At 36.4% G+C, this 23,713-nt stretch overlaps 1 protein-coding gene across 6 annotated transcripts in view; it reads left to right on the forward strand.

Annotated features, from left to right (window-relative positions):
* The window catches only part of LOC145665058 (ATP-sensitive inward rectifier potassium channel 12-like), a 286,562-nt gene that overhangs the window by 212,868 nt on the left and 49,981 nt on the right, over positions 1-23,713 (forward strand). The window contains exon 1 of one of the 6 annotated variants that reach the window (XM_081732317.1): positions 13,970-14,199. The exons of the other annotated variants lie outside the window; for them this stretch is intronic. The gene's annotated coding sequence lies outside the window, so the exon portion shown is untranslated. Of the gene's footprint in view, positions 1-13,969; positions 14,200-23,713 lie in introns of those variants that run through there. 6 annotated transcript variants of the gene reach the window in all.

Here is a 23,713-nt window from a genome sequence, read left to right on the forward strand (position 1 = left end):
AAAAAACTGCACGTTCCTTAGAGCGCTTACCTCTGATGCGTGGGGTCCATGGTTCGATCCCCGATCAAGTAAGTTTTTGGTGGACAACATCGTGTCCATGGGTGTTCTTGGGATTCTCCCGTTTCCTCCCACATTCTCATTCCACCAATTATTCCATCATCATCCACTTACCTTAATCATCCATCTCCCATAGGCTAAAGGGACGTTGAACTGAAATACTTCATTTCATTTTGCTCTTTCCTAGCATAAACTGATAAACACAATTAAAAGAAATTAAGGAGTTATATAACAAATTATGTGTGTCTTGTTTTTCTTTTCTTTCTTTTTTTTTTTTTTTTTTATCTTGTCTCTTAGCTGTCTTTGAAGAGCCCTGTAGTTTTACTCATAGTCCACAGAGTAGGAATTAAATCAAACTAACTGATTTTTTTTTTACCAATAAGTGACGTCATTCCGGGACAGCCTATGACCGTGCAGAATGGTTAAGAGACAACTTGTTCTCTAGTAACCTTGGGAATTTGATTTTAATAATCACTTGATTATTTTTAAAAAATCAAGTGATTTAAATCAGAATGATCAGAATTAATCCAATGCTCCAGATTAAATCAGAATTAATCCAATGCTTCAGATACAGCACTTGACTAACTTCTTACTAAGTCCAATAAATTATTATTGACTACCAACTGCTTACTTAGACAATTTATGAAGTTCACTTTAACGCAACAGTTTTATACACATAAGATATCTGGATAGATATTTAAGTATTGTTAGCATATTTAAAGTACTATCAAATATCATGACATATAATTATTAGTTTTAATTAATTGAAATGAGAAGAAAATCAAAGCCAGCTGGCGAAAGGTTAACTATTAACTTTAAAAATACCTGTACCTTTTCAAAGTAATAAATGCTGGTACCGTACGGTATTGGTTTCAAGGCAAATAGCTGTTTCTTCGAAATAATTTTAAAAAATAAGCAAAGATTTTTGAGACATTCGAGTCGAATCAAGATTTTTACGAGCAGTCTCGACTCGAATTCGAGTCGAAATTCGAGACATGTCTCGACTCGTGCGCATCCCTACTTCTCGGTTCGGCTCCATAGTGAATGAGCTGTGAGCAGAGCCGCTCGAGCCGTTGACAACCCTAAACCCGGGCCGAGTAGTTTTGAACATGTTTGGCCGGCGCCCTATAACTTTTAACAAATTTTGGCTCGAGCCCGAATACTTGCTCCTCTGGAATTCAAATTCTAACCTCACGAAAACGTTCTTGCCTTCTAGACTTCACGACTACCTAGGTCGCAACTGCCTATCTTTCATGTTTATACACGGTGTTATAATAATAATAATAATAATAATAATAATAATAATAATAATAATAATAATAATAATAATAATAATAATAATAATAATAATAATATTAATAATAATAATAATTTGTAGTAGAAATAGTTACATTGATAATAATTATATTGTCTATGTGGAATAATTCAAAAGAGTACTTGAAACTACATACAGGATTTAGCTCGATTTGGCTCGTTTTGGCTTGACTCGACTCGAAACTCGAGCAAAATTCGAGTCGTGTCTCCAGTCGAGTTGAAGGAAATTTTTCGAGCCGAGTTCTCGAGTCGAGCTAAGAGATGTCTGTTTCGAGTCGAGTCGAGTTTCAAAGAAAACTCGCTCGAACTCGCTCGTGCCCATCCCTTAAAATACTGTGCAAAATTCTCGCACAACGAATGGAGGGAAAGATCGAAGAACGGTTATCAATGGACCAGTTTGGATTCAGGAATAAAAGAGGAACAAGGGAAGCAATACTGAGTCTACGGTTGACCATGGAACAGCACATCAGAATAAACAAACCAATTGTGATAGCATTTGTAGATATAGAGAAAGCTTTTGACAACGTAGATTGGAATATCATGTTCAGAGCGTTGAAGAAGCTGAGAGTAGATTACACAGACAGAAGAATAATATACCAACTTTATAGGAACTAGACGGCTGTTATAGGAACAGATCAGAAGGAAGCAAGAATAAGTAAAGGAGTGAAGCAAGGATGTGGACTTTCACCTCTCCTGTTCAACGTCTATATAGAAGAGGACAGGGGTGCCCATCCCCCCCAAAGCTGAGGGCGCACTCCCCCCAAAACTAATAATCTCTTCCCTCCTCAAAACTCAAGTCCTCTAAACACAATTGCCCAGTGTAGCAGTAGTTTTTATAGTACTAGGAATTGTTATTTTTGTTGTTTTTATTTCCTGTAGTAGTATTATAGAATGCTTGTAGTAGTAGTAATAAGAATGGCATTACTTTTATTAGTAGTCTTGGTAGTGTACAATACTAAATATGTTCTATAAGGATATTGAAAGGTATAAAAACTTCTACACACTGTGTATGGCACAGGTATTCTTTTTTTACAATTAGTAGTATTATTTTTTTTCTTTACAAAATATTGATATAATTCCCTTGTACATGAAAAGTAAGACGCAAGTTATAAGTTATTGAGTTTGATACCAAAAGAAAATGTTATCCTCGAAATTAGCCTACAAAAAGAAGTGATATCCAACAAAAACATTCCTGTAAAAGAGCCAAGTACGAGTGGCCTTAAAAATAATTGAAATCACAAAAATAGGCGCCAAGTTCTGGTGGACGAATACGCGACAAAACGTACTAGCGACAAAACGTACCACCGACAAAACGTACCACTTACCCTGAGGGCTGCTTGTGAAGGGTTTTCTAAAAACACTTTAAATAATGACAAGCGACAAAACGTACCACTTGTCTGGAGGGCTACTTGCGAAGAGTCTTCCAATCAGCCATCAAATAATGACAGGCGACAAAACGTACCACTTGATAGGACAGTATATAAGTATATATATACCGGATAAAATAAGGTTAAAAGTTGAACAGATTGGTTGTGAGAAAAGTACCGATGCAAGACCAAGACCATGCCTGCAAGATTCTCGCAACGCCAAGACCATACCTGCAAGATTATCACCAGACCAAGACCAGCAAGAATCTTGCATATGCAATATTAGAATATTTGCTGATTTCCATAACACTTTATCCAGGCTTTGGACTGGCAAAATAACTATATAATGTATAAATATAACTACTTTGGCGTGTTTAAAATCAGCTGTGGTTAAGCTATCGTCAACATTTTTTCCTTTTTCTTTTTTTTGGTACGTATTTTATATTTTTGCTTTTCATTTTATTTACATCAGCAGCAAGAATATTTTGGTCTCTTGTCATTTTAGAAGATTCTTGTAGTTTATTCCAGTTTCTGTATGTAAGCTATTGCCTTTAAGCAAGATCTTAGACTACCATTTTCTTCATAGTGGCGCTTCACTGTTCTTTCAAGGCGTTCATCATACTTTATGTACTTCTTCTTCCTCTTGGAGCTTCGAATGTTTAACTCTGACCTCAAAAATGCACAGTGTGATCTCTCGGCTTCTTCTCTCAAACAAATAATGACGTCTTTAACGCGCGGGTTTGGTCTTCCTAATAGTGTGTTTAGCCGGTTGTTCCAACCCTCTACGGCATTTGTAGTTCGGTTTCGTTTATTATTACAATTCCACATTGTTACTGGAATGTCCTCGTTTTCCAACCAACTATTTACAAAGTAATCGAAGAAAAGAGTTAGCTTCGTTGATTCTGGGGCTTCTGAGTGTATTTCCAGCCAGCCATCGTACACTTCCTCTGATTTTAAGAAGGCCAGAGCCGCACACATGCGTATATACAAACAGATTTCCTTATTCTGTCGATACTCCACCGAAAGTCCTATCTCCTGAACTTTCCGCCAAAGGCATTTCTTAAAATGAAAGAAACATCCACTGATTTCTGTCGCAGGAAATACTTGGCGAAGCGCAGATATTGCCGACGATTCAAAATCCACGTTCACTATTTCTGGTTTCCACTCCGGAACAGACTGAAGGATGAGTCGAAACAAACGAACATATGTTTCTTTATTTTTGTTGGGTAATAAAGCAAAGACTACCGGATTGATGTTGGTTTCTTCATACGTACTGCCAAAATCTGCATGGATACTGTAAATCTGAGAAAACTGTTTACTAGAGCACTTGAAAGTACCATCCATGAAAAAATGATTAAAGCGTTTCAAGCTCTCTTTGCCCTTATCACCACAAAAAATTATAATTCTATTTTCTTCTCCGTCGTCAGCTAACAGAAAAGAAGTACCGTCAAGCATCTTGAGCGTTTCTTCTTCTAACACCACTTCTTTACAGCTGTTAGGCTCTTTTGTATTTCCTTGCGCCGCACATCTCTGCCTCTGTAGAGTTCTTCTCATTGAGTCTTGTCTTGACTCCGGTTACTGGTTGCTCATTCGAACGGATCTTTTCCCAGATGAATTATGTGAAGTCCAAATTAATATCGACTGTTTCAACAGAGACTCGACTCCATAATGTTGCTTTCTGTTGAAAAGTCGATTTCAGTGAGCATAGATATTGAAGATGTCATTGAAGAATTTTAAGAATTTCTGTTGGTTCCATTTAACAGAAGAATGTCCTTATAGAAGTTCTTATAATTGAAACTACTGCAAAAAAAAAAAAAAAAAAAAAAAGTACCTTCACAATTTTTGAGGGGGCGGGCAGGTTTGAAAAATAAACTTGAAACATTTTTCGATATTTGGTTCGCTAACTAAAAGTGTGGACTGCAGTGCTTCATAATTCGTATTTATCTCCACCCTTCTAGAGGCGGCGCTGAGGAGTGGCGAACGCACCCAGAATCTTCCTTTTGAAAGAAGTTTTATATATATCTTTTTCGTACAGCCTTTAAACAAGCGCTCCGTTAGGGACTAATTTATATATTTTACTCCTCATGGAATATGGATTTCTCTCAGGATTAGAAACCTGCTTGTGTTTGATTAGTTTTGAAAGTATATTTTAACATCAAAAGATGATATTATATTACGAACGTTTCTATTCTATCCATTAATTAAATCACATCTAAAAGTGAGACAAGTGTAATATCAGAGAAGGGGGATGGGATAACGAGTCAGTTGTTACGCCATGACCCGTGTTTGTTACGCCTGCCCGCTCTGTTGGCCCGTGTTTCACGATGCGGGCAGGTGTTTTCACGATTCATCTTACAAATATCTCCCAAACCGTTACTCCCTGTTAAAAATCTTAGTGAACCTTCTTTGTAGAAGTAGTCTTAGAAATAAAATGAAAAACGAACAAACAAGCCAGACTGTACGATAACGAAAATATGAGTGATACCGTAAACGCTTCCAGAGGGAGGGTGTCTCGATTTTTACAAATATCCCCTAACCAGTTACTTCCAGCTATAAATTGTACTGAATCGTATTTGTACTACGTAATCTTAGGGGGGAAAAGAGAGTGAACGCGCTAGGGTATATAGTAACGAAGATATGAGTGATGCCATAAACGCTTCACAGGGGGGTTTAGGGGAATAGCGGGATAAGCATCGGGGAGAATTTAGGAGAATTTTGAGAAATTATACCTTTACATGTGTGCTAACGATTGGTAGATAATTCATCTTGCTACAAATTTGTTCTGACATTTTCCCTTCATTGACCGGGCTAGTGGGCAATATATATATATATATATATATATATATATATATATATATATATATATATATATATATATATATATATATATATAACCGGGTCACGGATAATTCGCAACAGAAAATGAAAAGGGGTCAATTCCCACCAGGAAAGCAAAAGGAGATAGGTTATTCGTTATACGTACAATATACCTAATAAGAAAAACACTTGTAGATGAAATATAAGCTTTAGAAATATGAACTACTACTACTACAACTATTATATTATTACTATTATTATTGACCATATAGGTTCGGAGGCCAATTCACCAAAATCTGTTGACTCCATTCTTAGAAGCCCATTATTATTATTATTATTATTATTATTATTATTATTATTATTATTATTATTATTATTATTATTATTATTATTATTATTAGTTTTGAAATACTATCAGCTGAACTTCCTATTTGCTACTTATTTCCTATTTTGATGAATGTTGAACAATGACTTATGAGAAATGATAACTTCGATTAAAATTTATTGTGATTACAGAATTTAGCTTGAAGTACCGTGATGAATTCAATATGCTATTTCGATGACAGCAGAAATTATATTCTTTTGACACACATATTCATATGGCCACGTCTCTCGCAAGAGGAAACCAAAAGTGTCATAACATTCCTGACGTAAGTTGTTAATTTATCACATCATTAACTTCACGAGTGATCAAAATGATGTGTTTGTGCATATAGCTTTCATTTTATTTATAGACCCTATTAATTGCTGTATATTTATATTTTATTGTTTGTGAAGTCAGTGTCAAGATTTTGTATCCTTGGCCTTTTTCTTTTGGCGCGAACAATTTTTTTCACTCATTCATGTCTGCATACTTTCTTTCATCTGTAGCGAAATGGATCCTCAGAAATGTGCATCGGAATATATAAAAGAGCAACCTTTGTGTAGATTTAGGCCATCTGTCCCGAAGGAAAAGAAAGGATGTTTCCATGCTTCTTTCCTACCGCGTAGGGTCTTTGTTTCTTCAATTCCCAGTTTCAGTACAGTGCAGTTTATTGTACGTGTAACATGGAGCACGCTGCTAGTACACTTGGAGTAGAAGAGCAATTTTTTTTTTTTTTTGTTTTTTTTTTTTTTTTTTTTTTGTTCTTATACCTACCGTACTTGTAGCATGTAATTATGCTGCTGCTAGGAATGGTAGGAAGCGACTATGGGTGAGGGATTGGATAAGACGTCGTTATGGCCATGGTATTCACTCCACTCTTTTACCAGAGTTGAGGATCAATGACAGTCATTCTTATTTCAACTACTTACGAATGACTGACGAAAGTTGTTCTTTGTTCAATGACGTCACTCATGATGAAAAAAACAACTGTCCATAGGCGGTCAGAATCTCACATACAGATGGATGTATGAAATATATAGTTGACGTATATAATATACGTATACATGTGTAGTATACGGAAGTTTGTTAGATGTCAGACACCCTGCAGCGACATGATATAATGTCTAAATGAGAAAAAGGCAGTAACTATGTAGTATATGGATAACGTATGCTTCGTACAGATTTCCGTACTAATCGTAAGGATTCCATATATTTGTACAACATACCGCTGTCCGAATAACGGATTTTTCTCAGTGTACACATAATTCTATACTATATGCAATAGTATCATATATACTTTGATTTTCATATTTATATTGTCAATGTAAATAGCAACAATACAAAATATCAATATCAATATCAAAATACCTGTATGTTTTTTTTTTTTTTTTTTTTTTTGTAGTTTCAATCAAATCATAGGGTCAGATAATGGGGGATCAGGGCCGTCTTACGCATCCTTTTGCATTGTTTGCTTAATATATGGCCAAACATATCTTGAGGCTGTGAACTGTGGAACCTTTTACGCACTGCGAGCAGTGGCGGTTTTAGCGGGTAGACACGGGGCTACCCAAAAATATATAAAACTGAAAATATATAAACACTAAAAGATATAGTAAAAAGTAAATATATTTTCACTTTTTCTATTAATGGTAAATAATTATTTAATAAACAGCATCAACAACTACTGTAAAAGTAATTTCCTATTGTCATTAATCAATCGAATGTGCATATGTATCCATACGCGAGGAGCGGACCTACCCAAAATTAAAATCCTAAAACCGCCCCTGACTGCGAGCTTTAGCATGTTGGAGGTGAACTACTGGAAAACAATACAATTGAAATGACTTGATACTAGACCGAAGTAAGTTTGTTTTATCTTTGTTTCAGCTATAATGTCAAACGGTTTACTTGCAACTGAGTCAGTCAATTTTCAATTTCTATGCAGTTAGCTATCTTTCTTTTTTTCTTTTTCTTTAATCACATTCATTTTTACTGATATAGATGTGAATAACACTGCTAATAAGAGAATAGTATCTAGTTATTTTTCCAAGAAGAACAAGTAGAATAACATCTAAAATTTATGATAAAACTAAAAGAAAGAGTTATTCTTCTTACAGAATTATTGCGAAAAAATGAAATGAAATCTTTAAGTTTTACGTCCCACGGTTATGCCGGTTATTCTAAAGGAGACGGTGATGAGATATGAATGAAATGGTGGAATGAAAAAAGTGGGAGGAAACGGGAAAACCCCGATAAAACCCAGGAGCATGGTGTTTGTCCACCACAAAGTCCACACGGCGCGAGCTGGGATCGAACCAGATACCCCAAGAAACGGAGGTGAACGCTCTACCACTGAGCCACCGCAGTTTCTATCTACAATCAAAATATAGGCATAATTAGAATAATTTCAAAACCTAAGGATTTCTGCTCAAGTACAACCTTGAAAACTATGTACATCGGTTCAAATTTCCATTTAATCCATCATATATATATATAACTAGCAGCGTTCACCCCGCTTCGCTGCGGTCACCCTGGAACGCAATAAACTTTGTTACTTAGATAATTTTTACTTTTTCGCTTTCAAGTGATATGATAAAAAACATAGAAGAATGTTAACATTATATCGCCTGTCATTTATGTTAACCCGCCGAGTGACACGGTCATGTGGGTTGCATATAAATACGGTTAGATTTAGCTATGATGAGCTAACAAAGGATTTGTACGTTATGGACACTTGAATGGTCAATTATCTCAAGACACTGGTAATTAAAAATTAAAGTGATATGATAAAAACCATCTAGGGTCCAAATCCTAATAACCCCCCAAAAATAAAAGAAATTGGTTCAGCCGTATTAGCGTGATGAGGTAACAAAGGATTTGTGCGTTCTCTTTTATATATATAGATAGATATTATTTGGTGACAATCAGTTTATCGGAAAAAACATTATTATTATTATTATTGTTGTTATGAAAATTAGTAATTATGAAAGATAACAACTTCGATTAAAGCTGCTATGATTACAGAATTTAGCTTGCAGTATACTCTATTCCATGAATACATGTGCAGTTTGTATATAAAGGATGCCGCCTTCTATGTGTGGGGGCTAGTGCCATAAATAAGTCATCGTCCGCAAGAACTTGTGGAAAACACCCTCGATAACTAAATGGCCAACCAGAACCCTCATTTCCTGCATTTGACAACCGCTCGTCAGGTCCACGTGGAGTGCTTAGTTGCCACAGTTCCAACCGCTGTCCTTTCAGTCAGTGTTTAGAGGATTGCTGTTCAACATATATAGTTTTCTTATATACATACTCTATATTATATTCGATTGTAACAAGATGTGGAGACCCTGGGAGCAAAGTTCAGCGAATGAACTTGTAAATAACATGCAGCAAGGTGATCAGACATTGCAACCCCGCACATGCGGTCAAAAGAGGGTTGGAGGGAGGAAGGGATACTGTTGTAAAATCCAGCAGGGGAAGTTCAAACAATTTGCCGAACTGCACATCTATTGATGGAATACACAATACCATCCTGAATTCAGTATGCTATTTTGATATCTGTGAGGAAGCTAAATTATTTCGATGCCTACATTCATGGAACCGAGCTGTTAACAAAAGAAGAGACACTTGTTTTCCCTGGCAGTCGTAAAAATGTGTATTTTGGCTCTTCCCCCTCCAGCCCAAAAGAAACCGTTGTTTCGGAAGCGGCGCAACTGGATTTTCTTTTATGTCAGCGGGAGGGCGATAGCAGGTAGCAAGCAAGACGGCCCAAAAAGTTGGACCTTGTTGAACTTCTTGCAAGATAGAAAAAATGTTTTATGACCCTTTCAAGACTGTGTGTACACGGGGAAATATGGTAGGGTTTCAAGATTTTTTTTATGACAGCTACAAGATCTTGTACAGCGGGGGACACTTCTAAATGGTACACCTTAGCCGTAAATCTCCATATGGCTGTACCATTTAGAAGTGTCCCCCGCTGTACAAGATCTTTTATGGTGTACACGGGGTTTTATTCCTTTCCAGCCTGCACTCACTCAAGGTCAACTTTTTCCTTGAAGTGGTACGTTTTGTCGCGGATTAAATATCTGAAATGTTTTAATTAGTCCATGACAGGTTGTAATTTATATAAGTGGTACGTTTTGTCGTGGAATACATATCAGAAATGCTTTAATTAATCCATGACAGGTTGTCATTTATGACAGGTCATCAAAAGTGGTACGTTTTGTCGCGAAAATTCAAGTGGTACGTTTTGTCGCTGGTACGTTTTGTCGGGACACCCTGGTGGACAACAGTTACAAACACTCACTGGCTCACTTCAAATTTAGATTTGAAACTTGGCTGTTGTCTGTATGGTTACCACTAGCTCACAATTATGTCAAACTACTTTATAATTTTCAACAGACAACATAGGCAAGTTTCATATCTAAATTTGAAAGTGATTCCTTGAGTGTTTGTAACTGTTGTTCACCAGAACTTGGCGCCATCCTTTCATATAGCAACTTGCGCGGTACTTCATTCATAGAGTTTCTAAGCAGGGGTAGGGGATTCATTCTCGAGATTAAAAAAAAATCGCATCGTGTTTCAATGTTATTCTGACGACAGCAAAATTACTTATTCGACATTAGAGTAAAATTCTTCCCCAATTTTTTTATTCCCCCCAATTTTTTTCTCGATGGCACAACTTGCGCCATTCATCCCTCCTGTGGGCGGCCCTTCTCTCTTAAAACGAACCAACCTTTCCTTTCATACGGCTACTTGCGCGGTACTTCATTCATCGAGTATCGAAGCAGGGGGTACGGGGGTTCACCCCGGAAAATTTTTGAAAATTAGCTTCTCAAAATCGTGTTTTAATGCTATTCCGACAGTAAAATTGCTAGTTCGAAAGTAGAGTAAAATCCCCCCCAAAATTTTTCTCAATGGCGCAGCTTGCGCCATACATCCCCCCTGTGGGCGGCCCTGGAAGAGGATATGAAAGAAATCTTGGATAAAAACGAGAGAGGCGTGAAAGTAAATGGTCAGGTTTTTAGCACAATAAGGTTTGCAGATGACATAGCATTGATAGCGGAGATACGATGAGGACATACAGGAAACACTTTCAAACTTAAGACGAACTGGACAAAACATGCAAAATGAAGATAAATAAGAAGAAAACCAAAGTGATAAAGTGAAGAAGAAGAGGACAGGAAGGGGCAAACGTATGGCTAGAGAGAGAGAGAAAATCGAAAACGTTAAGATGTTCCCCTATTTAGGAAGTCTAATATCCTGGGACGGAAGAAGTGAAAAAGACGTGTTCCAGAATAGCGCAGGCTAAACAAGCATTCAATAGGAAAAGAGGTCTGCTAATATCAAGAAATGTGTCGCTGGACATTCGTAAAAGATTTATTAAGACACTGGTATGAAGCGTGGTGCTGTACGGATCAGAAACGTGGACATTGAGAAAAGCTTAAATATCCAAGCTGGAAGCATTTGAAATGTGGTATTGGCGCAGAATGCTGCGCATTATCACGGAATGAAAGGAAAAGGAATGAAGACGTACTAAAGGAAGCTAATGAAGGACGACAGATCATGAAGGTAATAGGAAAAACAAAGAAAATGAAATGAAATCTTTGAGTTTTACGTCCCTTGTGTATGCCGGTTAGGCTAAAGAAGACGGCGATGATGAGTAATGAATGAAATGGTGGAATGAAGAAAGTGGGAGGAAACGAGAGAACCCCAGGGAAACCCACGCACACGGTGTTTGTCCACCATAAAGTTCGCTTGGCGGCGGCTGGGATCGAACCCGGGACCCCAAGCACCAGAGGTGAACGCTCTACCACAGCCACTGCAGCTCCAGGATAAAGAAGAAACAGCATGCTTGGCCATCTTATTCGACACTCCGATTGGATCACTGTGCTGATAGAGGGAAAAGCAGAAGGAAAACCAGGAAGAGGAAGACTAAGGATAGAATATCTAGATGTAGTTACGAAGAAGAGATCTTATCAAAGTATAAAACAGCTCTCCCAAGCGAGAGAAAAGTTATAAAATTTCCTTGTTGCACACAAACCTATGGTTGAGGTGAACAAGAAGAAGACCACTGAACCTTTGTGCCCTCAACCACCGACCACGGTCACACTCCTGGAGATACATCGAATCTGGTTCCGCCCCCCCCCCCCCCCAAAAAAAAACTTCTTGAGTCTCCTTAAATAATATGATTGTGTTTTGCCTGCATTAAAGACGCATTCTTTGGGGTCCATCCAATCCGAATCCCCGATAAGTTTTCGACTTTAGAGAATTCAAGATCTCACTGAGCAACTGTAGCCTCATTACATAGACACACAGTTGCTCGCGTTACGCGTCAATTCATGTTCCTCTGATGCAGGTGCGCACATAGAATTTCTTGTTGGGAGGGTCCGAAGTTTTTTTTCGGGAGGTCCAATATGTCGATGCAGTATTAAACTTGTGTTATTTTGCACCCGAAAAGACGACAAGTGCTTGTTAATTACTGCAACCGATATCCTCAGAAAATCTGATAGAACTAAATTATTTTTACAAGGCAAGGAAAGAGTACAGATGACGTGTAAAAACAAATCTTTACCCTACATTAATCATTTTTCTGTTAAACAAGTATATTGTATTGTATTGTATTTATTTCGTCCTTTTTTCATACATTTAGCACTGTATTGCAATGCATATGAAGTGGACACGTCATTTATATATATAAACACAAAAGTAAAAAGAACAATAATAATGAAAATTACACACACTAGGTTAATAATTAAACATTACACCTTACATCTTATCCATTACATTTTGCATGATATTATTAAAAATAAAGTAAGAGTAATTATTACTTGCAGTGTATGTAGAAATTCTTGAACATATATCAAATGTTAAAAACAAGCAACGACACTGGTTACTGTAGATAATGTAGTTTTTTTTTCTGTTAGCAATTCATGTATTCCTCTATCGAGTAAAAGCAGTGTTTTAATAAATATTTCTGTAGTTCTTTTTTAAATTTAGCAACAGATTCCTGAGTCTTTATATCTTTGGGAAGTTTATTATATACCCGCGTATTTACACCCTTTTTCATATAATACGGTTCTGTGTTCTACAATGGAAAAGTTTTGTTTGTTTCTTGTATCATGATCATGTTGCTGTCCTACTCGCGTAAGGACACCTTGTAGGTGTCTCTTTACAAATATCAGTAGATTAAAAATGTACAAACAAGGTACGAATTTTTTTTAAATATTGGTTTGCAGTGATCTTTTGGTTTAGCGGCCGCCATCATTCTTATTATTCGTTTCTGTATTGTAAAAATTACCTTGGCTTTGTGTGTATTTCCCCAAAATATAATGCCATATGTTAAATTTGACTGGAATAATCCAAAGTAAATCGTTTAGTTCTGTTAACAAAGTGTACAACTGTTAGTCGAGTTACGAAATTTTGGGGGGCTGACAGGATGGATCCCCAGCGTGGGGGCGTCCCTCCTCCGACACACTACTACAATAATAATATTATTTCACCGTGTGTAAACTGGCCTCCATGTTCGTAAATAAAATAAAATAAATGAATACAAAATAAAGAAAACAGACCTTTGCCCAAATACACCGTGCATGTATTTAATCAGATGAAATTAAGTAAAACGTAATGAATATAATAATTTTTAAATTATGTAAAATGATAGCTAAATGAGTGACAATACAAAAAAAAAAAAAAAAATGTTAGGAGGAGGCAGACCGTGATACGGTATTTGCTCACAACGACACAAATGTTTTGCAAAGCTGGGGTTTCCAATTCGCGAAGGGAGCTATATTCTGTCGCTCTCGAGGCTGGCTGGCTGCCTCCAGCGGAAGAACTGTGACTGGACTATGATCATCCGATAGATAAAGAAATCACGCTATCTTTGTTCTATCTTGTTTGGAAATGAGTCACTTTTCCGTTGAGGTCGGTTGACCCCAATCGAAACAGGAAAATTCATAATTTTTCAACCCCTTTTTGACATTGTCCACGTGACAACCGTGTGAACGCCTGAGGCATTGTAGGATTTGCAATAAGTTGCAGGCGGAAGGGGCTCGTTAGAACAGGTGGTGGGAGTTTGGTTTGACGATAATAGAGCAGTTCCCTTTACCCCTTCTCTCCTCTGCCATTGGCTCGGTCACTGAGTCTAATCTTCGACCTTGAGTCTGGTCGGTCGCAGGTCGCTGGCAGCGAAAGCAGAAGCCCAGTCCCAGTCGGCTGGTGAGACGCAAGCACGGATAGAAGAGCTCCAGGCCTAGGAAGCCCCCGCGCTTCGTTCAGGTAAGAAGCACATTAATTAATATGCAATTTCTCATTTTCACTCACAATTCCTCACTCTATATTAGTCACTAAGTAGTGGTTGCACAACATTAGAATTGGATTCAATACGAAAGGAATGGATGATTAGTATCGGGATTTACTGAACGACAGCTCAGCTTTTGTTTATCCTGTTTGTGTTTAGGTTCGGTTTCATGTTTACGAATTACGTACACTGAATTTATTACACTTTCGGTAAGTGTATTCACTTACAATCACAGTAATGAAATGATTGAAAAAGGAATTACAAGCGAAAATTCACGCGTTCAGCCCTTCCAGCTGGTCTAATGGTTAGAATACACGTCTTTGATGCATGGGGTCTTGGGTTCTATACCCAGTGCGAGAGCATTACGGTGGTTCGTATTCCATCTTAAACTGTAGGTTCATGTCTGATACTGCCTCAGCGTTGAAAATGGGATGTTGAAACTCAACAAACAAGTCCAAACTTTAACTATATACTTAGTTTCATATCAGAACACCAAAACCTAGATTAAGCAACTAGTCTGATCTATGACCCAGCAACCACTAAATTCTTATCATAGTACTAAATAATTCGTTCCTTCCTTTCTCTCTCTGTTTATTATTATTATTATTATTATTATTATTATTATTATTATTATTATTATTATTATTATTATTATTATTATTATTATATTATTATTATTATTATTATTATTATTATTGTTATTATTATTATTATTATTATTATTATTATTATTATTATTATTATTATTATTATTAACTTTTGACTTAACTGGAGAGATTAATGTATTTACTATTTCTGAATATAGACATTCTCTCTTTCATACTTAGAATGTGCAGCACGGGCTATTATTTGGTGAAGAGTTTCTCTTAAAAGTTAATAAGAATTTTAGGATTGATCCAAAAAATGCATAACAATATTGCGATCTTGACCAATAATTATTTTTTTGGATTAGGGCCCACAAAATGTTTGAACGGCCCTTAAAATGGAGTTTTCGTATTTTTTTTATGCAATAAGCACGTCATACTGAGTTAAGTGGTAGTTTGAGTTTGGCTACACCATATGTACTTCTCCAGATATAAGGTGTACAAGAAAATGTTTGCGTGTATCTTTTGATTTTTTTTAAAAAAGGAAACTTTCCAAAAATAGGATTTCTTTCCTTCTGCCTAGTGGCCCTGCAGCACTTTGTCTAACTGTTTTAACCTAATTTTATTCTTAGGCAGGATTGGGAATTCCCTTGCTTTGTCATCATCGCTAGAACACGTAGTCTCTTTAGGTTGAGGAAAATTTATTAATAATTCTTTCCTTAAATTGAATTGCTTGCAGAGTCCCTTCATTTTATACAGCCTTCATGCACCACCATTATCTTATTACGAGTATATCTATTGACGAGTGGAGTTCAGGGCGCAAGTTGCGCCCATAAGAATATGTGAGGAACATCATTTTTCGTTAAGAATGGCAAATTTGGAGTGAGAAAAATACATTTACGGGAAGAATGATAAATTTTAGGGTTGCATCCAACCCCTTGGGCAGAGAGGATGCATACCTCTGACTAAAAGAGTGGAGAAAAGTAAAAAATGAAACCTTTAAGTTTTACGTCCCACGTTTATGCCGGCTAGCCTAAAGGGGACGGTGATGATGAGAAATGAAGGAAATGGTAGAATGAAGAATGTGGGAGGAAACGGGAGAACCCCGAGAAAAGTCACGATCATGGTGTTTGTCCACCACAGTCCACACGGCGCGAGCTGAGATCGAACCAGAGACCCCGAGCACCGGAGGTGAACGCTCTACCACTGAGCCACCACGCTCCCCACTTAGTTAGTGTTATTATTTATATGTTTCTGGGTGCTTCCCCCAAGTTTTTACCTTTTAGATCCGCCACTGGTTTGGTTTTGTTGGAAGAGGAACTTCCTGTAATTCCCACGTTAATAAATTTGCTGTTGTAATGTCATTGTACTGCCAACGTTGGTAATGTTTACATTCCCTGTTAATGTTTAGTAGTTTCTCAAGACATAACATTACACTGATGAACAAAACGAGTTTTCATATCACAAACAACGTGTTTCTCTGGGAAATATATATATATATAATATGCGTGTATTGCAATCGGTTGAAGGAAACTGTTATTGAAACTGAATCACAGGAATACGCGGCGGTCAAATCAAGCAATGGGAAGCTGTGTACTCAAAGTCTGTTCCATAATATCAGACTACGTATTTAGATTTCCATTATTTTAAGAATCTAAAAAGGAAAATAAGGGTTCTGCAAAGTTTATCTTTTCATGTGGCTTGCATTAAACAATTGTCAAATTGACAGAATGATTATACAAGGAGTTGATGGTATGAGAATGTGGACGGAAACTCCCAGATAACTCAGAAACTTAGATGGCCTGCATTAGTGTTGCCGAAGAGACAACATATTTAATGTTCAAATTCGAGACGAGAAGAGAAACATGACAATTCTAGTGTCGTGTTTGGGACATGACAAAACGATAGTGGAAACAGGGTTGACTAATTTAATTCAACTTGGTTTAAACCATAATTTAAACAAGTTGTCTTTTTAAAATAAACCATTTTTTAAAAACTGTTTTTGAACATTTTTTTGCGTAATGTATGTTACGAGATGCGGCAACAAAATAGAAAAGAAATGTAAGGCACATATTATTACATACGTTTGTTCAGTTATTATGTTGAATTTACCTGCTTATTATATGCAGTCAGTTTCCTGATATAAAAGGAATAAATATTAACGTTGTAAAATACTTCAGTACAATCACTTTGCGAATGCGTTTTACAGAGAAGCTGGGAAACCTAAACTTGTTCTTCTAGCAATTGGTAGGATGGAATAGTTTGTTAAATTGTTTGGAAGGGTATAGAACAGTTGGTCAACAATTGTGAAGGTATGCGAAGAATAGTAACTAATTCAGCTGTACGGAAGGCAGAGGCGTACGCATGGGGTAGGTCCTGGGGGTCCGGGCACTTCCTCCCCGAAATCCCGACTTTTTTTTTTGTAAATGTAGTCTACTTTTAGGGTCAATTTTTAGAAATTTTCATATAATTTAGACTCAAATTGTATTTTGACCCACCCCGAAACGCTTTAGACCCCTCCCGAAATAAATTGCTGCGTACGTCCCTGATGGAAGGTCTTCAATATGGCACTATAACGTAAACTTGAAAAATGTGTTACGTCTTTTGAAACCTATAGGAATAGCACTTCATAAAATGCAGGAGAATAATTGCTTTATAGAAGACAGTAAGAATTGTAATAAAATCATAAACTAAGAATTAAAAAAAAAACATCGTTAATTTTATTCATAAAAATTATAATGTCAATTCTGTGAGTGAAACTGAACGAAGATTTTTGTAATAGGCCTATCTTAAATTTTAAATACGTGCAAGTATAATTTTTAAAATCACAAAGACAGGATTTGTAACGGAAAAAATCGTCGGAAGTAGAAGCAAAGTGTTTGCAAATAGTCAAGAATAATCTGTGATAAAATAACATAGTGTTTATCAGTAGTTATTAATGTTTCAGATAAAATTACGAAAAAAAAAAAAAAAATGAAATCAAACTTCAGGGTAAACTAAAGTTCAAAATACTTATTTTTCCAGCATTAGATAATATTTTTCTTATTAGGACTTTGCTAAGATTTTGTAAATTTTAAAATACAATTTGATTGCTTTTGGCAAATTAGAAAGAAAAAATAATTGAAACAAACAACGATGATAGTTCATATAAAATGATCATCTTTGCAACTGAAAGATCACCCTGTATCCTGCACCAAAAATGGAAAAGTCTCTTAAGAAATTTCAAATATAGAAAGAGTGAACACTGTCTGGTCAAAACCTAAGCAAAATCTGTAGTAACATAAAGTATGACAACAGAAAACAAACTGTCTATTTGCATGTGACATAATATTGGAAGGTCTCTAAAAGTGACAGGCAAATTTGAAGAGTCTGATTATTTTTTAATTCTTAGTTTGTAATTTTATTTCAGTATAAATATATATATATATATATATATATATATATATATATATATATATATATATATATATATATATATATATATATATATATATATATATATATATATATATATATATATATATATATATATATATATATATATATATATATATATATATATATACTTCGAATGAGATTTTTTCCCTTTAACAAGAAAATTACAAGTGGTTTGCGAGTGGTATTGAAAAAGGGATGGAGTCAAGTATAACAACTATAATAGTTTCTAGTTTATATTATATCAGTGAATTTCGGTATTTTTTAAATGTATTATAACAAGTTAATAACGTGCTTATGTAGAGGAAATTTGAAACGAAATCTGTGTTGTGATATTGTTTTACAAAATCCACTTATTTGTAAAGTATTCTGTGCATATGAGCTATTTTTTTCCAAGTTATCTGTCGTTAAAATTATCAGATTAGTATAGTTTTCAATTTACGATATAAGGAGCTTAGTAAAAGTTAGGGCAAAAGTGCAACTACAATGCTACATTTATGCTTACTACCCTTTTATGTGGAAGAACTATATTTAGTATTCATAAATACAATACTTCAAAATTCCTTTTTTTTAACCCGAGAAAGCCCAGGGGGTGACTCAGAGGCACTCTGGTCCAATTTTAATGCAATTATTCTTAATAGACGTTTCGTTGCGTGTCTTCCGCTCTAGAATTCTTCTATCTCTTTGGAATATGCCCCCTGATTGAATTGTTCATACGTTTTCTTATTTGACTTCAGAAAAAATTGGGATGTTTTTTTATATTGACGTAAAGGCCCAAAGAGTGCCTTGGAGGCACTCTGGTCAATTTTTAATGCCATTATTCTTAATAGATATTTCGTCCCGTATCCTGCGCTCTAGAATTCTTCTATCTCTGAAATACACCCTCTGATTGCGTCTCCTAAGCATTTTTTACTTTACCCCACAAAAAATAGCGTTATTTTTTGTACTAACGTAAAGGCCCAAGGGGTGCCTCTGAGGCTCCTATTGAAGTATGTACTTTTGTAATTATTTGATATTGTTCATTGTTTATTGCCATTGACAAATGATTTCATAACAAAGTAATGACTAGCCTTTCCTATTAATGACGGAAAATACAAATGGTCGCGGTGAGCTCAGATAGCTTGTATATGCAGCAGGGAGCCTCAGAGGCACCCCTTGGGCCTTTTAAGGGTAAAATTAGCGTGGGCTTTCTCGGGTTAATATAAACCATAAAAATTGATTAACCCAAATATATCATGATTTTTTTTTATTATAAAAATTTTTGTTTTCCACAATCCTGAGTGAATAACGCTAGTTCAACTAAGTCTTAGATCTGAGAGACTGGTCTAGTGTTACATCATTCATAGTAATAAAACTATGAATTCATAGTGATAGTACGACCACAATAAAGAGAATTTATTAACGTTTAAAGATACGCAACTCATTATATAATATACTGCAATAATAAATATGGTTTAAACGTTATAATTACGTACACTATTTTCATCTATATATGTATGCGTCATATTCCCTGTTTTTATTTGGAAATTTACATTGACTAAAAACAATTCGTAAATATGCGAAAGGATATAAAGTGTGTTAGACCAAAACTCCACGTTGTTGAAATCGCGTTATGTCCCATCATTCAAAATGTATGCAATTCTGAGTATTTTGAAAGTAAGTTTTTAAATTATTCTAGTCTAGCTCCTTAATTCAAGTTTTTATAACCTCTTTGAATTTTAGGGGAAGGAACTAGCATTCTCTCTGCTGGGTTAGAAAATATTCTTATCTTGGGGTAGAACACTTAGACAAAATACGACCAGATGCTCTGTCCAACTTCCAAAACAACCAACGACATGTATTCACATAAAAATTTTTCCCTTTAGCAATACCCGCTTGTCGAAAGGCCGACATAGTAAATGTGTTGCGCTGTTCTCTCAACAGACGAGCGAGAACTCGATTAACCAGTGTTACTCAATCTTCCCAGCATCCTCTTCCCCCTTTTCATTCACACGATCCCTTCTCTTCCTCTGGGAATCAACACCTTCCTCTCAAAATATATAGGATGATATGTGCTTAGCTTGTTGCGCCTTGTCCTGGGTTCCATGCTCTACGGAGCACTGGTCGTGATACATATATAATTAAAACAGCAAACAAACAAACAAACAAAAAAAAACTCTAGGCGGCAATGTTCCTTAGGCTAATTTAATGCTTGTTTGACTAACAATTCTATAAAGATTCTAGGCTTTTTAACCTAAAATAACGACTGCATTGTAATCCTTAAAAACAGGTGTGAGTAAACTGCCGGTTCTCGGGAGTCATTAAACAGTTACCTCGTTGATCGTCATTGAAAGTGATTCTAATTAAGCAATATTGTTACAGAATTCGGATAATTGATTTATGTTGAATGCCTCATTCCAACAGCGGAGCTATATACACGACGGGAATTAGAAGGATGGATAAAAGTAGATTTTCTTAAAAATCGAACTTACTTTTCTGAAAAATCGAACAAAAAATAAGTACAGCACAATGAAATGAAATGAAATAAAAGGGGGGAGGAGGGAGCGTAAGGCCAGCCAATCATGTTGATTGTGTTTTGTTTCCCAATGTTGAAATTGTTCCTCTATGTAAGAGAGTAGAAGATGGACAGAGCACTTCCTCTCTTTAATGTATATGTGAAGAGCTACTTGGATCAAAGTTCCCACGAACGGATTCCCCATCGTGAAGTGAAATCTTTTATGTCCCACGGTTATGCCTTTTAATTTTAGAGAGACACGATTAAAGCGAATGATTAAGAAACAATTGGTGGTATTGAAATGTGGAAGGAAACGGGAGAGCCACAAAATCGATATTATTCAGCAGAAACTAATCGAATCAAGGACTCCTCATATCAGAGTCCAGCGCTCTACCAATGACCGACCGTGACCCTCCCGTTTTGTTGAGGAGCACCTGTTGGCCACGAGACGAGAAGTACATTCTCAAATTCGAGACGAGACGAGACGAGACAAGAAATTTCTCGAATCTCGTAGGCAGTACTACTTCAAAGTTGGAACAAAGTTGGTAAAGAAATGTGAAATAAAATGGAAGAATTTATAAGTTTAGGAAAGAGACTTTTATCCCATCCTTTATTGTTTAGTATCAGATTCGAATCATTTCCCAGTGTAAGAAATATATGCATACATACAACGAAGTTTGTTGAAGATAGTTGCACATCTGCCGTTGGAACCGTGTGATCAATCACACACAGTGATCTTAGCGGGTGGCTGAGGGATTCCGCTCCGGAGCTAGGAAATCCTCCGGAGATATACATCCGATTTTGCTTAATGTGGGTTATCAGTATATTGATAACCCACACTCCTGTGTATTGAAAATTCTCCTCTTCCGCGAGGAAAATCTAGAATCATCACTACCCCATACTCTTTACACAATAAAACTGTCCACTCTGAATAAGCGAGCAAATAAACAGAGTATTTCTTTTTGTCGTTATAGTGATATAATAGCCATTATGTAAGAAGAACTGTTTTAGTAGTGGTCAGAGGGACCTTGAAGTACTTAATATACGTCACTTACACACTGATAAACAGCTGATTCTATTTGTTTACGGAAGTTCTTGTAATTCACTGAATGAACTGCACTTAGCAATGAGTACAACGCTACACTAGTTGTTCTTTTACGTTCTGACTTCAAAGCAAAACAGGAAGTCAGAGATGAGAAAAGTAGTATAAGCTGAAAATGTAATAATTACAACTGAATGAATGCTGGAGTGATTAATCAAAGGAATTTGTTTCGTCCGCTAGTCACACAAATAGGGTTGCCTACCAGACAGGATTAATTGATTACAGTTTAGTGTGACGTCAGTTTGTACCCGTCGCGATATAGTAACTGACCAACTTATCTGTACAATAAAAGCTGTAAAAAAAAAAGAAAAAAATGTAATTTGAAATATTAGTTTCACAAAATAAGAGACTAAAATAGAACAAAAAAGAAACTGTTGGATAAAAGTTAAAACAGTGGTCAGAGAAATCTAAATGACTAAACAACAAATTATAAGATTATGAGGTGTGTTCAAAAAGTATTGAACCTTTGATTGACAAAAATACATTTATTGATTTGGAAATTCGAAACACCAATCTCCTTCGAAATAGTCTCCTTGGTAATGCACACACTTTTCCCAGCACTTCTACTATTGTTGGAAACACTTCTGAAACACATTTTTCGAATGGTGAGCAACTGTGCTGTCGCATTCTGCATGATGCCTTTTCTTGACTCAAATCGGGTCCCTTTTAGTGGCATTATAACTTGAGAAATAACCAAACTCATACGGAACCATGTCGGGTGAGTAGGGAGCCTGACACACACGACATACACTAACGTTGTGTTTGGCGATGATAAGCTGAATCCAATTTCGCGCACACTCTCATCATGCCCAAATTATTGTTCAAAATTGTACCGATCCGATTGAATGGTTTCCGTTTGGGTCTCGCCAAGCTTTTCGGCAAAATTTGATATAATATTGCTGCCCAAGTTCGTAATTTTGCAAGTACTGAAATCTGACGACCGCTCACTACACGTCTTCACTCGTTGGTTGACTGCCAGCGACTGATGATTTGTGCAAGCGGGGGGGGGGGGGGGGAGAAACATGACTGCGCATAAATCTCCCCTCTACATTTACACTGAAAAAGTCTCTCACGCACTTCATTGTTTTACGCGGGAAAAAAATTAGGTTCGCTACTTTTTGAACACACCTCGCATACCAAGAAAATAATTCAAAAATAACAATAATGATAGTAACACACAAAAGAAAGATGCTGAAAAGAGAAAACCTCGAATGCCATGAATAAAAGTGAGAATATCGCATTATTTCCTAAAACCTGAAGGTAGCCTTAAACGTTCTCCAGAGGTCTGACTATTTGGAACATTCCACAAGAATGTGCCGAACACTCAGTGGAACAATAGTCTTTGCAATACGGATGGTTTGCGCCAAGCACTTAATAGGAATGAGTGAGATGAGTGGGACCGTTACGAAAGCGACTCAAGATTACTTCATCTCGGCAACTAGTACGTGACGAAGTCTGCCTATTGCAGAAAACAGATTCTACAGACTGAAACATATTTTCATTGCCGTGGTTCAAATCCGCTTCATTCGTTAGAGAAAAATACGAATAGAGATTGGAGAACGGGAGAGATTGTTCCAGTGCAATCTTGTCAATGCGACGTTCTTAGCTGATGTGTCGCCACGCTCGTTTCCCTGGTACTCAGCAGGCAACAACACCACGAGACAAGAGTTGAAGCGGCTTCATCACGAAAAGTGATATCTCGTCTGCAGACAGCAGAAGTAACTGCGATGGGTAATGATGCGCTGACTATACATCACCCAGCTAATAGTTGTCTGGTAGGCCACAGGCTATAATGTTAACGCCAGGGAACTTGTATACTTCTTGAAACTACTATGAAAAATGAACGAATACGCTCAAACAAACAATCAAGGAATTTA

Source organism: Thermobia domestica, chromosome 11 (genome assembly GCF_964235325.1).
Source record: "Thermobia domestica chromosome 11, izTheDome1.hap1.1, whole genome shotgun sequence".
Classification (NCBI taxonomy): domain Eukaryota; kingdom Metazoa; phylum Arthropoda; class Insecta; order Zygentoma; family Lepismatidae; genus Thermobia; species Thermobia domestica.